We start from the raw sequence: 15716 nt of genomic DNA on the forward strand, positions 1-15716 counted from the left end.
AGTAGCCTCATCTATCAGTGTAGTATACTATTCTAGGAATCCCTAATTAAACAGTTCTTCTCCTTGGTGAGAAGGCTTGTCTTGTAAAGCACATCCCACTCCGGAGCTAGCCCTGTGTGAGGTGGCGCTTAGAATCCTAGCCACATGCTCGTTAGTTTAGAGCTGGAGATGATGTCAGAGACCCGGTTGTCTAAGGTTCCTGTTTTATGCCTGAGGGTGGTAGGACAGGAATGTGAAGTTCTTGGGGCTCATTCACGTGTCTAGTGGGCAACCAGGAGGAAGCCTGGTCAGCTTGAAAATGGCAGCTGTCAACTTTATGCAAAAGACTTCCATAAAAGTTGGAGAGGTGGCTCAGTGGTTAAGAACATGGACTGCTCTTCCAGAGGACCTGGGTTTGATTTCTGGTAGCCCACACGATGGCTCACAACTGTCTGTAACTCCAGTTCCAGGGGATCCAATGCCTTCTTCTGGTCTCTGCAGGAACTGTACACAACATGATACACAGACTACATGCAGACAAAACACTCCTATGTATGAAATAAAGAAATACAGTTAAAAAGTAGAATTCAACAAAGTGTCAAGTGCTTGGCAACATGGATTTTTAGGCAGGTTTTAGCTGCTAGCTGTTCGTGTCCTGTGAAGCCACCTCTCAGTGACATCCCCTTTTGCTCTCGTCACTGCTGAGGAGGCTGCCGGAGAGCAGGACATTCATGGCCCTGGTATGGGGTGGTGACCTGGGTTAAGTCCTTCCTGTTCTGCTGCAGAGCGGCTCTGTGACCTTGGGCACATCATGAAACCTGCTCAGCTAGAAAGTCTATTGCCTACTATGTGACATGGGGGCAAATGAGGCCCTGCGTGAAGCAGTTTCAGTGGAATAAAGAAGGCAGTGTGTGTGTGTGTGTGTGTGTGTGTGTGTGTGTGTGTGTGTGTTGATGGTGTGCCAACACAATGCCCAGCACATGCGCTTTTTTTTGCCATTGCAAAATCCCCTTTCCTAACAAAGAAGAAAAGGGAAAAGGAGGCTGAGTGAATATTTAGACCCTAAACCGTCTCATCCGACGTGCTGTTCCTCACAGCCAGGCTTGCCTCTGAGCGTGATTGGCTAATTTTACCTTCAGCCCTGTCTGCCCAGCCCCCCCCCCCCCCCCCCCCCTGTTGCACCTGCCATGTGGTCGTCTCTGCCAGTCTTCCTCCCTGACCTCGTGGAAAAGCCAGCTGTCCCTGGCTAACCTCCCCCCATTGACTGACGCTGTCCTGTGTTGGTGCACGCGCGTTAACTTTGTGACACGATGGGCAAGCATTCAGAGACGCACTGCATTTCAACCGGCGCACTATACTGTTTACAGGTATCATGTGTATGGGGGTATTAACTCCATGTCGGCCGTGTCCAGCTTCTGGGAACCACGCGGCCTTGCGGTGGTGGCATTCCGGCGTGACTTGGTTCTGAGCCACATGGAAGGCAGCTCTCAGCTGTGCGCTGACTTCAGCTGTCCCCTTTCTTTCCCTCACCCTATCGCCCCTATTTTTATAGTCTTTCATTTGTCAAGTCAGAGATTGCCAGAAGGGAGAAGGAGGAATACCAAAAGAAGCACCGAATAGTCTATTTTGGGGTCTGTTTTATGCTTCGCCATACTCATACATTTTCAGACCCACAGACTTCCACCAAGGTCAGCCCTGTGTAGGAGAGTTTCCTAGGTCAGGGTCCATTAGAGGGAAGCAGTTCTGCCGCTCACCACCGCAGGCCGGAGAAGAGGAATTCCCGATTCAGTTTCTATGCATCGGTATCCTCTGCTCTTTCTCGAGTAAACCGAATACAAAGAATTTAACTGTCTTGTGCTTTGCGTTGCTGCATTCGAACCCTTCTCCTTTATACATTCTTTGTCTTTTGTAAATTCTTCTGGGGATGGGTGGTTTGATGGCTATCTGAGCCAGTTTTCACTCTGTAAAGTGCATCTGAATTGCGGCCATCACAGAGTTTCTGGCAAGGTTAAAGGAGATTAACATGACCACTTAGCCCAAGAAAAGCTGGGTGTGATAATACATCGCAGCCATTGCCGTGAAATGGTTCTGATGTGCAGAAGTGAATAGAACTGCTGTTCTTCTCCAGAGCAGATGTGCCAAATGTTGAGATCCTCTTCAGGCAACTGCTGACAAGTGAATCATAAATCATCAACTTTTGACAAATTTGAAAAAAGACATCAGGGACAATAAAAACGTGGCATGTGTGCTATGTATACTATAATACAGTGGACGGTCCTGAGATTTGGAGTTTGAACCTTGGGACCGTAGCACACAAGCTACATGGCCTCAGATCGATGACACTTTATCTGTGATGCCTCAGCTTTGCAGCGGTAAGGGGGTGATCCTCCTCATGGAAGGATTAACTGAGTGAGAACTTGTAGTAGAACCACAGACTGACATGACAAAGAGAAGCCATTCAGATCATCCAGGTGACACCAGGGTACTGGAATGGACCTGACGTAGTGATGGAGGCTGTTGGATCTTGGGTCAGGTCCTGGTGCTAGAGGAACAGCCAGCCATAGAGTGAGTCATTGGGGTGAAACCAAGCCTCAGTTTCTAATTTGTAGTTAGAGAGTTAGTAGACTGTCTTCAGGATTCCTTAATGCAGTGCTGACCTGCTGAGAATGTTCTTGGCTGTATCCTCCACTAAAGCACTTCAGAGCCACATGTGGTTACTGAGTGGACTTGCCATGGGGCTCTACTGAACCCTAGGTACTGAGGTATAAGTTTCAGTTAATCTTTTTTTTTTTGAGACAGGAGACAGGTCTTCTCTGTGTAGCCCTGACTGTCTTGGAACTTGCTCTGTAGACCAGGCTGGCCTCAAACTCAGAGATCCATCTACCTATGCCTCCTGAGTACTGAGATTAAAGGTGTGACCCACTACCACCCAGCAAGCTTTGATTAATTTTAATAAAAGGTTTATTTAAAATTTTTATTACATTCTTATTTATTTATCTATTTGCTGTGTGTGTGTGTGTGTGTGTGTGTGTGTGTGTACATGCATGTGCATGTGTGTGTTCTGGATGCATGTAGAAGTCAGAGGCCAACAAATACCTCCCATGTAGATATTTGGAATTCAACTCAGGTGGTCAGGCCTAATGGCAAGTTCCTTTACCTACTGAGTGTAACTAGAGTTTTCCTGCCTTGCCCACAGTCAGGACAAATCTCTCTCACCTGCTAGTCCCACAGCCGCTCAGACCCAACCAAGTAAACACAGAGACTTGCTTATAAACTGTATGGCCGTGGCAGGCTTCTTGCTAACTGTTCTTATAGCTTAAATTAATTCATTTCCATAAATCTATACCTTGCCACGTGGCTCGTGGCTTACCGGCATCTTCACATGCTGCTTGTCATGGCGGTGGTTGGCAGTGACTCCTTCTGCCTTCCTGTTCTTTCTTTTCTCCTCTCTGTTAGTCCTGCCTATACTTCCTGACTAGCCACTGGCCAATCAGTGTTTTATTTATTGACCAATCAGAGTAATTTGACATACAGACCATCCCACAGCAACTGAGCCATCTAACTAGCCCAGAAGTTTACATTTAAATAGCCACCGTGGCTAGTGACTGTTGACTGTATTAGACAGATCACATTCATTCATCTCTCTTCCTTCCTTCCTTCTTCCCTCCTTTTCTCCCTTCCTCCCTTCCTCCCTCCCTCCCTTCCTCCCTCCCCCTCCCTTCCCTCCTTCTTTCTTTACTTTTGAGACAGGGTCTATCTATGTATTCCCCGCTGGCCTGGACCTTACTGTGCAAACTCAGCTGACCTCACCCTCAGGCTCACAGAGATCTGCTGGCCTCTGCCTCTGAGTTCTGGGATTAAAGATAACACACACCACACCTGAATAGACCAGCTTTACAGGTGTAAAGTTCTCAATATGCTCTGGAGTACTTAACGTTAGACTGTGGATTCATGGGTGGGTGTGACCCTGGGGAGATGGGGGATTTACTGTAGTCTTTCTAGGAACTGAGAGCAAGGTAGTAAGACATTTGCTCTAATGCCCTTACTGTTTTTATATACTTTGAGTAGTGTTGAGGTCACCTCGACTGTCCTTCTCTGCTCCTGTTGTTCAGTATGTTTTAGAATTAAAGAAAAAGATAAAGTGACAGCTGAGCCATCCCCTGCCGCTGAGTCTTGCATACTTCCTGAACACGTCTACATCTGTTTGGTCAAAGTATGGTCTACTCGTGGGAGTGTTCTCCACTGTGCATCGCAAAGAAGAATGGAGACCCTTGGGTCTGCTCTGGAGGCCCAAGAAAACCTACAGGAGACACAGGGTTCTTGGGTGCTGCAGGCTTCTTGGATGTGCTCTGTAGCATGACGTCCTTTTATTTGGAACTGTAGCAGGAGAGGTGACCCTGGAGGCTTGAAGTCCCCACATTTCACTTGTGTTTTTATCCATCAATATGCTCAGAGATTCTCTTGAGAAGAGATGTGAAGAAAGCTCCAGTACTTCCCCTGGTAAGTGCTCTCTAGCCCGAGAAATCTTACTTAGTGGCTGAAGCTAAGACATCCGAGGCTTTGCAGCAGGGGGGTGAATATGTGGCTTCCTAGGAATTTATTCAGAGGGGAAGCAATTTAGCCATTCCTCAGTTCTTTAATTTCCTGTAAGCATGTAAGGCAGTTTCCCATTACCTTTCTTCTGGATATTACAGGATATCTTTTTTTGTGGGGGGTCAACTTTACACAGGTTGGGGTCATCTGGGAAGAGAAACCTCATTGAGAAAATGCCTCTATCAGATCGGCCTGTGGACAAGCCTGGGGAGCATTTTCTTGGTTAATGATTGATGTGGGCAAGCTAAGCCTACCGTGGACAGTGAACTCCCTGGGCAGGTGGTCTTGGGTTGTATCAAAGACCAAGCTGAGTAAGCCATGGGGGACAAAGCAGGAAGCCTGTCCTCTCTAGCCTTTGCTTCAGTTTTTATCTCCAGCTTTCCACCTTCCCTGGGTTCCTGCCTTGGCTTTCCTCAGTGATGGACTGTGCTCAGGACAGATAACCCTTTCCTTTCCAAGTTGCACTTGGTCATGGTGTTTATCACAGCAACAGAAAGCAAGCTAAGACACCCTTTTCCATTTATTTATTTTTTTAATACAGTGCAATATGCTCTGACGTGGGAGGCCAGTCTTTATTAAGATGCATCTATATTATGATAGAAATTTAATCCCTCTGCAATGAAGCATCTCTGTGCTGGGTCCTGGCATACACATAGGGCTTGGTTAGCTTCCTGATTCCAGCTGGAGGTATTCAAGTTGAGACTAGACAAAATCAGGACTGAGTAGGGGATCTCTATTTACTGATTTCCAAGGGCTGCTCTAATCCAGTTTCTCAGTGTGTAGACTGAAGGTTAGAGTTGTGTATTTCCTACTAAGGATACTCCTTAGAGGGTGAGAAAGCCCCTGGCTTAAGCATGCACTATCTATCTATCTATCTATCTATCTATCTATCTATCTATCTATCTGTCAGTCATCCACTTATCCATCCATCCATCCATCCATCCATCCATCTATCCATCCATCCATCCATCCATCCATCCATCCATCCATCTATCTATCTATCTTGAGACGGTCTCATTATGTAGCCCTGGATGGCCTGGAACTCACGTAGATTCTCCTGCCTCTCCCCAAGAATTGAGATTAGAGGCATGCACCACCATGCTAACTAGTATGCAATTTTTTAAAGAGAATGTACCCTTGAGAGCCAGGTGGTGAGGAGTGGCCAGTCAGAGCTGCAGATGACGCTCTGTTCTCTCTGGGGCTTTGCACATTGTACATCTTCATCAGAGGCGCTAGTTTCTTATTTGGGAATTGATGTCTTCTTAGAATAATTGTGTGTGAGAGGAATAATACAAGAAATTCTGTACTTTTATTGACAAATAATCCATATGCATTTTCATTCTTATTCATATTCTTGTCGGAGGAACAGATGTTTTAAATTAACAAACACATTTCTTATGCTTTGTTTGGAATGTAGAAGATGCAACTGAGTTTGGCAGCCATATTTACTCGCTCCAACTGTGTTATGTGTGATCATCTATCTCAATTTTCTGGCTAGTCCATACATGCCCACCACCCATTTTTATTTATTTTATTCAATGTTTGTGCTATTTTTTCCCTCAAAATTGCAGTCTAGTAGTTTGTTTTATTTCTTCTCCATTTCTCTGTATAACTATAAAATATTTACATATGCATGTTTATTTTATACATAGTACATTTATGTATGCTTATGTATATATGTGGATAGTCCCTAGAAGAGAACTGCCACTCATTTGTGACAACTTACGATACTATCTTATTATAGTTTACTTACTCTTTCAAATCTTTTGCTTACTAAAGGAAAGATAATATGTGAATATCAAATGACAGTTGAGTTTAGCAAGTGAGCTTCTATTTTCTTGGGATTTGAATTGCAAATGTTTAAAGAAAAGTTGTCTTGAAATTTTTGGATGGATTGAGTTTTGTTTTTGTGATGGGAGGGACATTTATATATGAAATTGGCACAAAATAACTTAGAAAAAAATCCTTGAGCAGTTCCATGTAAAGTAAGTACACAGCTTCCGGTGTTCCAGCTGTGATCTTTCAGTGAGGAGGCTTTAGGCTTCTGGTATTTAAGTTGGAGAGAAGGAAGAAGGGAAAGGCTCCTGAAGTAAGAAACAGCTTATTGTTAGGATCTAAGAGACCCTTGAGTTTGGGCCATGACCTGCCAGTGCTTCCCTCCCAGCTTCTGAGGTTGGTGATGAAGTGAGTGTAATGCCACTCCTTTCCTCCAAAGGGAAATTGAATGGGCAGGGAAGGGTTGCATGGGAGAGCAGACTTCCTGACCTTTGTTTGTTACTCTCTTCACATGGCTTTGCACACAGAAAGCATGAGAGAATTATTAACGGAAAAATTAATATTCTTTGTTACACTTCCGGGGTTGACTCCCTGGGGGGGATCTTGGCCTAAAGGAGGTGAAATCAGGGCTAGAAGGAACTAGAAGTAAGTGCTAAGCGGGAACCCGTACCCACGCTTGCTGGGGGTATGGACAGTAGTGGGATCCTGCCAGAGTCCAAAGGCATCAGCTTCCTTGCGGTGGACTCTGTGACTGGATCTTTAAAGACTATACCATAAGAAGTAAGCCCTTAGGATATGTAGTAGCAGACCTTGGACCGATAGCCAACAGCTTCTTTCCCTTCTTTCTCCTTTTTCACACAACTCTGATTTTTTTTTTTAAATCAAGCCCTTCACTCCTTTGCTTGTTTATATCCTAGTTGTGAACTAACCAAGATCTTACTATTCCCTTGGCAGGGATTAGTCGAAAACCTTATGTGTGAATGTCTGACTGAGTTGTGGCCAATGAGATGTGCAAAGAGGTCAGCTAAGACTGTTGGGTGTTTGGAAAGAGGCCCATACATAGTTTCCCCCTTCCCTGGGTTTGAACAAGTTAGAAATAAAGTAAAGAATAAATACAAAAGTCAAAGTATTACTCTAAGGGCTTGGGGCAGTGCTAGAGGCCTTGTCTTGCATGAGCAAATCCCTGGGTTTGAATCCCAAGCACTGCTAATAAATAAATATTGCCATTTGTTTTTAACTAATACATATCTAAGCTGGAGGATAGAGCTTTGGTTCTCTTAGTCATATGTAGGCATTCATAAGAGAGCTCTGATGGACATTTTCCTTGTAGAAAGGCCATATAGACAAGAATCACTGCTTGGAGAAACAAGGGAAAGATTTTTGTTGATAGATTTGCTTTCTGGGACAGGAAGGAAGACTGTAAATGGAGGCTTTTTTCTGTTCCGCCCCATCCCGAAGCTGCTTCCAAATAATTACTCAGAGGTTTATATTAATTATAAATGCTTGGCTGATGGCTCAGGCTTATTACTAGCTAGCTCTTACATTTAAATTAACCTATTTTTCTTATCTATGCTTTGCCACGTGGTTCATGACTTGTTACCTCATTTTCTACATGTCCTGCTTTCTTGGTGGCTGGCTAGCCTGCTCCGACTCCTCCCTTCCTTTTCTCAGAATTCTCCTGGTTTGGCTCTGGCACTCAATCTCTTCTTGTCCAGATATCGGCCAGTCAGCTTTATTATTAACAGTAAGCACAATCCACAGCAGAGGACAGAGTGGCTAAACACATCAAGTTGTTCTTTTTGAGTTGACCTGTTAGACAAGTCATGCTATCTTCCTCTGAAGGTAAGAACGGCCAGGAGCTACATGTTCATCCCCTGTGGGGGAAAAGAAGAATCCTCAAGGGTAGGAAAAACTAAATATTTGCTAATGGGAAGTGTTGAAGGTGGACTTTGAATGTTGGCATATGAAGACGTGATCTCTAGAGCTGCTGCTCCACTTTATAACTTAGCTAACACCCAAAGCTTGGTGGAAGAGAAAATTGGAAGAGTTTGGTTCCTCCAAGAACTTGGCTATTAATCTGAAGACTTAGCTAACATGGGGACTGGCTTTCCTGGGGAATTCTTATATAGACATACAAATTCTCTCATTGTTTAAACCAATACAAATTGGCTTTTTGTTTTCTTCAGTGTTTGAACCAGTGCCCTATAATCAGATAGTGAATGTAGTCTACAGTGCTTTGGAATAAGCATCAGTAAATAAGAATATAGCATCATGTTTAAGAGAGGAGTGTGAGCTTTTCTCTACTTGTTGACCTTGGATCCATATTGTAGAGCTGTTGCAAAGATAAGTAAGATAATACATAGAAGTATCTGGGATATAGTTGGTGTGTGCCAGCTCCTAAAAATACTGTTCTCCAGGAGAAAACCACTTTTGATGTTGGTCTTGAAATGTGGGTCAGTGTTGACTTGGAAGAGTTGAGAGGGGGCTCTTAAGACAGAGGATCAGTGTGAGTACACACCTAAGTGGCAAAGGGAGCCTAGTTTGATTGAAGTGTGAGAAGCGATGGATAAATACTGAGAAGGAGTTTGAAAACTCCAGCTCACATAGGCTTGGAATAAGGCATTTGAAGTGGAATTATGAATTCAAGCTCCGTCTGACAAACTGATGAGATATCACAGCACCACCCTCTGCTGTTCATTCTCTTCTCATTTCCACTGGTGTCTGGATGTTGTTGCCCTGGAGAGCTTTGGAGAGGATGGAGATGGCTCTGTAGCTGATCAGCACCTTGTACAAGTGAGGTCAATCTGCAGGCATTTCCTCACATTGGTCAGTACTGCCAAGGCCACTGTCAGCTCATCAAAAGTAGGTTCCCCTGGTGTCAGGAGATACTCCCTGTTAATGGGCACTGATGCCCTCTGTAGTTTTACTGTCTATCATGATGTCCTTTCACGAAGGGGTCTTATAACCTTTTTCATTCTTCTTTAATCTAGTCTCATTTCTCATTCCTTTTTCACAATTGGCAAAGATTAAATTATGCTCCTGACATTATTAAGATAAAGTACATGTTGTTGCATTCAAATTTCTTTTGAAATTAGATGGCTGATTCCATTATATAGACTACCCCAGAGACTGAGTATGGCTTTTCTCTCATGCTGGACAGTAGAACTAAGTATGCAATGGTTGCTTCTAGAATTTTCTCAGATTTTCCAGTTCCTATAGCTAAAATGTATTCCTTTTAGATGCAAGATCAAGTATCACCAGAAGCTTTAGGGATAGTAGGACCACTTGAAAAACGTGTCCTGCTAGAAAAGATTCTTAATAACCCGGGGACCTGGGGGAAGAAGAGAGGAAGATTTCATAGGCAGAGACAACGCAAGTGCGTATGAAAAGGAGGGAAGCGTATTAAACGGCCATTTTGGCAGCTACTTTAAAAGAATCAAACAAGCTATTGAAGAAAAGACATCTTTTTATAGTTTTTACTCAATTTCATTGATGATTCTGGAGAAAAAATTTCAATAATTCCAGCCAGGACATAAATATATACTATAAGGAAAGAAGTAATGTAAGCACGTAAGCATGGATATTCCTATGAGATGTTTCTGTACAAGCGTACTGGAATCAGGATATGGGAGCTGTCTTTAAGATTAGAATTTTCTTTTGTATTGTTAGTACATTACTATTAAAGAGAATAACACTTAGATAAGTAATGATGGTTTTGTTTGTTGTTAGCAGGGACAAGCCTTGAACTTCTTATGTTGTTGAGGGGGACGTTGGCCTCTGATCCTGCTGCCTCTACCTCACAAGTGCAGACACTATAGGCTTGCACCATCATGTGCATTCTGTGTGCTTCAGATCAAACCCAGGACTTCCTATATGCTAGAGAAACGCTCTACCAATCAAGCCCCATTCCTGACCTTAACAATAGTGTTCTTTAAACACTAAAGCACAGGGGCCGGGGAGATGCTCGGTGGGTAAAAGCTCTTGCAGGAGACCTAAATCCAGTCCCCAGCATCCATGCTGGGCAGCTCACAGCCACCTGGAATTCCAGAGGCACCTGCATGCACAAGGTATACATAAAAGCGTTACACATGAGTGAAAAAATAACTAAACTTTATTGAAGAACCAAACCATAAAATTTAGAGTACCAGTTTTGAGGGATGGAAGTTTCTTGACTGTTTACATAGGTGGAATAGCCTCTTGCTTTATTGATTATAGTAAAGAAATGCAGGTTTTTCCTAAAGCAATGTAAAATACACCAAAGAAAAGGAAAACCCCATTCATCTCAGTAATTTCACAAACAAAAGTAATTGCCATTGAATAACAGATGACAATATTTTAGAACCTTTTTCTATGAATGTTTGTGCTTTGTGTGTTAAACAAAAAATAAGGATCACGATACATGTGTTTTTCCTGCCTGCTTTTAGATTTAATGTGATAGAATGGATTTCTTTTTAAGACTTGCCTCTTTTTCGAATACTTGTCTATTTGTACTGTGATCTTTCATTGATAGACTGTAAGATGCTTACCAGCTCCCATTGACTGGTATCATAGGAACCCATTAATTTAGGATTGTAAGTAACATCATGATAAAGTCTCTTAATGCTTCAATTATTGTTTGAATCTGCATTCCTTAGGGATATGACATTTGAGGCACATGGTATATGTTTTTGAAAAGCATGTCTGTGTACACATTTAATACATAATTATCAACTTGTCCTTCAAAAAGACCTGCTGATTCACATTGCCACAGATTTCTGTATCCCTCAATGTAAAGGTAAAACCAACACTCAGTTTTAGAATGATTGACTTTTAAGGAGGATGGAATAAAAGATGGTATTGACAAATTGGATAACATTTAAAAATATCTAGCTGTACAAAACTAAATAAGACCAGGAAAGTACAGGTTTTTGAAAGATGTAGTCTTATAAAGAATAACATAGCACTTAGAATTCATGCAACTATTTAAGAACATCAAACTTTAGAAACTAAACTGACTGAGAATAGAGAGTTCACATCAATGACAATACAAGTCACCAGGGGTCAAGCTTGGTGGCACATGCCTAGAATCTCAGTACTCAGGAGACTGAAGCAGGAAGACTGTGAGTTCTAGGCCAGCCTGGGATACAGAGTAACATCCTGTGAAAATAAATCACTATCATTGTTATTAATGACTAAATTAAAACTAAACCCACAATGAAATATTATCTTACACCTATTAGAACACAATTCAGTGATCAAACTCAGTTTGGCTGGGACGCCTAAGAATTTTCTCTATGGAATTAAGAAAAATTATATGTAAAGAAGTTCTTTCTGGTATTATTTATATTATAAAGTAAGGAGGACCCAAATAGAAAAGTGGTTAAGTAAATCATCATAAATTAGCTTGACACAGAACATTATATAGTTGTTAAAATAATAGGTGTAAAGAGCATCTAGCCATCTAGACACACTTATGTTAAATAAGAGTGCTGGCTTCACATTTTGTGATGAAATCTTTTGACATAAAAAAGAAGTCTTTGTATGATTTGAGCTTGCCGAGGGTGAAACAAGATTGGTCGAGGGGACAAAGAAAGCTTGCAAGTAGGGAACACAGCCAGTGATGAGAGGAGATGTGGAGATAGTGGATGGAAAGTCAAGAAAGGGACAAGATTGGTGTGAAGGGGTCAAACCCCTGGTTATATAGAACACATAGGCAAGGGAGTGTCTTCAAAGGAGCAAAGCAAGAGAAGGAATATGAAAATTAAATCATTAAGATTCTTAGCATAAATAATGGATGCTCAACCCAAAGGCTGTAATCCAATTGCGTTCTTAGCCTGAAGTCCAAGGGTATGGAGTTAATGGCAGACATAGCTGTATCTGTGTATTCACATGGTGTCATTAGGACCTCCATATGCTGTCTCTGCTGACTGAATGCTTTATTCTGGGTTGGCATCATTTCCAGACAGCCTTTTTATGACAGGTTTCTTTTACATAGTTTAAGTAGCTTTTATTTCTAAGCAAGAGAGGGCTTTTTTGGGAGGGGGATGGCATCTCCAGAAACAGCTCCAGGGAAAGTGCTAGTTGCTGTGGTTTGAGTCAAGGATCTCATCCCAGCTATAATGGTACCCTGTGGCGAAGAAGAAACCATGTGACTGATCCCATCACCAAATGGAAGAGGCGAGCTCTGCAAATCAAAGCAGACTGGCCAAAGAGAAAGGAGATGTTCTCTTCAAGGGTAAACAGACAATTGGAAGCCACTTGGCTTGTTTACTGAGTCTTAAGTGATATCTGCCATCTGCCTGATTAGCCTAGTTACTGCTAGTGAGGCCACCAGGGCCTGGTCTCCTCTTTCCTCATTGGCTGGTAGCTGGTCTTGCCCTTTTGACTTTGGACTTCAGACCCTTCCATAGAATGACTCAACCAGCCTCTAGTTCAGATGTTCCCACTTCAGCTCATCTACCCCAAGACTAGTATCCATGCTTACTGTTTGCATCTGAAAACCAGGAAGACATCACTGGATACATTTCACTCTACAATAAACCTTCACTTGTTTGAAAAGAGAAAGTCTGGGCCTATTGATGAATTAGGGCCCCTGACGTTTTCTCTGGTGGGGCAGTGAAGTAACAGGCAGGAGGTGAGGTGTTCATATGTTTTGAAGTGGGATGCTTTATTGTTTTTGTGATATGCTTGTGTGGAACATTTCTCAGGCACTTAGTTCTTTGTTTTATTTATTTTCCTTTGATAAATGACTAGCAGATAAGGGAAGGAAGTCTATAAGGGAGTCTGAAGATGTATTGACTAGAAAGATAAGTTCAGAGTGACGAGGGTAGGCATTTCTTCTAGTTCTTGGAAATGATGCAGTTTCCATGGCAAAACCGTGCCCCATGGTGAAGGTGGAGGAGAGTAAGTTAACCCCCTGCACCTGGCATGTAGGAGCTGTGGATTATTAGCCGAAGGAGCTCTCATCAGTTCCAACCTTACCTCAGTTCCAGCCCTGCCTCTTCTTCTTGGCTCTGGAAAGTGTGTGAGAAAAGAGTTTTGTGAGTAAGTTAGGTCTCTCCCTCCCCATTGTTAACGAAAACAGCACGGTGCCTGTAAACAAAACTTCCCTCTCACAACTTTACATAAAGTCTTGTTTGAGACTTTTTTTGGGGGGAGCTTTAGCGGATAGGATGTCAGTATCTCCAAGTTGAGATGTGAGTAAGCAGCCCATGATGGTTAGGTTTTGACGCATTCTAGACATACCTGGAACAACAGTCTCAAGGAGTGACAGTCTGGGCCGTGCTGGCCTGTGGGATGCCTGTGAGGGATTTCTGTGAGGGATTTTCTGGCCTGTGGTGGGAAGACCCACCCCCATGTGATGGACTCAGCCCCAGGGTGGATGAGAAGGGGAGAGCTCCCCGAACACTGGCAAGCAAGCATGCACCCCTTCTTTCTCTGCTCTCGACTGGATTCCCTCTCTCTCTGCTCATAGCTGTAGCAGCGTCAAGTTCTCCACGGTGATGGACTGGAACCTAGAACTAACCCTTTCTTGTCCCAGTTGCTTTTATCAGGCTGTCCCAGCATCAGAAGTGAGAGAACCGCCTTTCATTGTGATGCAGGTATTTCTGGGGAGGGGACGGTTCTCTAGGTTACACTAGTCTGTGTGGCTCAGAGTTCAGATCCCCCCCCCCCCCCCCCCCCCCCCCCCCCCCCGCCCCCCATCCCCACCCTGCTCCACCAAAGGGAGCTGATGGTTCAGGCTGAAAAGTGCTTGCTGTTCAAATATGAAGACCTCAGTCTGACGATGTTCAGAACATTGAAAAGCTCGGTGTGGTGGCATGTGCTTGGAATCCCAGTGCTGGAGAGGTAGAGATTGGTAGATTTCTGGGGCTTGCTAGACAGCCAGCCTAGCCTGCTTGGTAAGCCATGTCTCAAAACAACAACAACAACAACAACACCACACCACCACAAAAAACACCTGAGGAACTACATGCACATCCCACACACATAAAGTCCCCCACATGCCTTCTCCTCTTCTCCACAAAAAAATGCAAAGAAAATGGGGGTGGGTGGATTTGGACAGAGCAGGCAAGGTGTAGGTGGGGATTGGTCAGGGAAGACTGTCTTGAGGATGCCCTGGGAAAAGGGCCCATGCAGTTTCCATCAGTGTGAGGCCCAACTGTGAACACAGAAGTAGGAGACTTATGTAGAACTATGTATTATATTCCCTGGGTGTGCAGGGAATAGGGAACAAAGAAACAGAAATGGGAGTTTGAGAGATCTTTGGGAACAGAACTTTTGGGGCTACTGCCATAGTGTTTTCATACTAGCCGAGGAAGCATGGCTTAGTGGTCTACACCATGTCTTGTTTTATCTCACCTTAAAGACGTTACATGGAGATGTGGGAAGAGGCCTGAATGTCTTCAGTGTTAGCATAGAAGTCTGTGCGTATTTCTGCCCCCTTCCCCTTGAGCACAGGCCTGACTGTGTTACCCAGGCTGACCCCTAATTTGTAGGCTCAAGAGATTCTCCTGCCCGGGCCCCTCAGGTAGCTGGGACTACAGGCATGCCCCGCCATGTACAGCTCAGTTTTTATACATCTTTGAACTCGGTATTTTCCGGTGTCTGCTTCTGCTTCAGTGTTTATCCGTGTATCTCTGTGCTAACACCTCAGTTTTTTACTCAGTTGAAAAAAATATGTGAACAAATAGCGAATTAGAAGTTGCTTTCATTCATAGCCACCTTTTTTTCTTTTCTTTTTTTTTTTTTTTTTTTACTATATTCTGACTATGGTGTGTGTGTGTGTGTGTGTGTGTGTGTGTGTGTGTGTGTGTGTGTGTCTGTATGGAATTCTTCTAGCATTGGTTGTATCTTAGATTTTGCTGCCTTCTGGATGTTGGAGTGGGCCCAAGCCTCAGTAATAGGTGTGATATTATGTACACCTTACTGTGTGCAAATGCAGAGACATCTCACCTTTTGGTAACTCAGCTCTCGGTCAATCTCCCCTGTTTGGAATACAGCTAAGAAACAGGAACTAACAACAAAAGTCCTGTGAAAGAGCCAAAATAGATACCACATTGTCTGTGGCTGGAAGCACTGCCTGATTTGTTCCCCTGGGGCCTCAGAGCACAGCCTCGCGCTGTCTGGGTACCTGGACTGGAGGGGAGGACTGGCTAATTGCAGGCTCAGCAGTATGGAGCTTCAGGGAGGCTGGGGCTCCCTGCCAGGGCTTGGGAAGGGTGGAATGTATAACTGAGCACTTCAGCCAAAGATTGGGGGCTCTTGTTTCTTTGTAATTATACATTTAAAAATCATTTTTTATCGGCCCTAAGGAGGAAGACCATAGGAAAGTGGCTCTTTCCCTGGTGGAAAGGAGTATTACAGTAAGACGCGTTCCACTGTGGGGA

General features: G+C 43.5%; 1 protein-coding gene across 2 annotated transcripts in view; it reads left to right on the top strand.

Annotated features, from left to right (window-relative positions):
* Window positions 1-15716, top strand: part of Fras1 (Fraser extracellular matrix complex subunit 1) — a 422683-nt gene that overhangs the window by 14869 nt on the left and 392098 nt on the right. The window lies entirely within an intron of this gene.

Source organism: Peromyscus californicus, unplaced genomic scaffold (assembly GCF_007827085.1).
Source record: "Peromyscus californicus insignis strain IS unplaced genomic scaffold, ASM782708v3 Scaffold_13__1_contigs__length_99412109, whole genome shotgun sequence".
In the NCBI taxonomy this organism is placed as follows: Eukaryota; Metazoa; Chordata; class Mammalia; order Rodentia; family Cricetidae; genus Peromyscus; species Peromyscus californicus.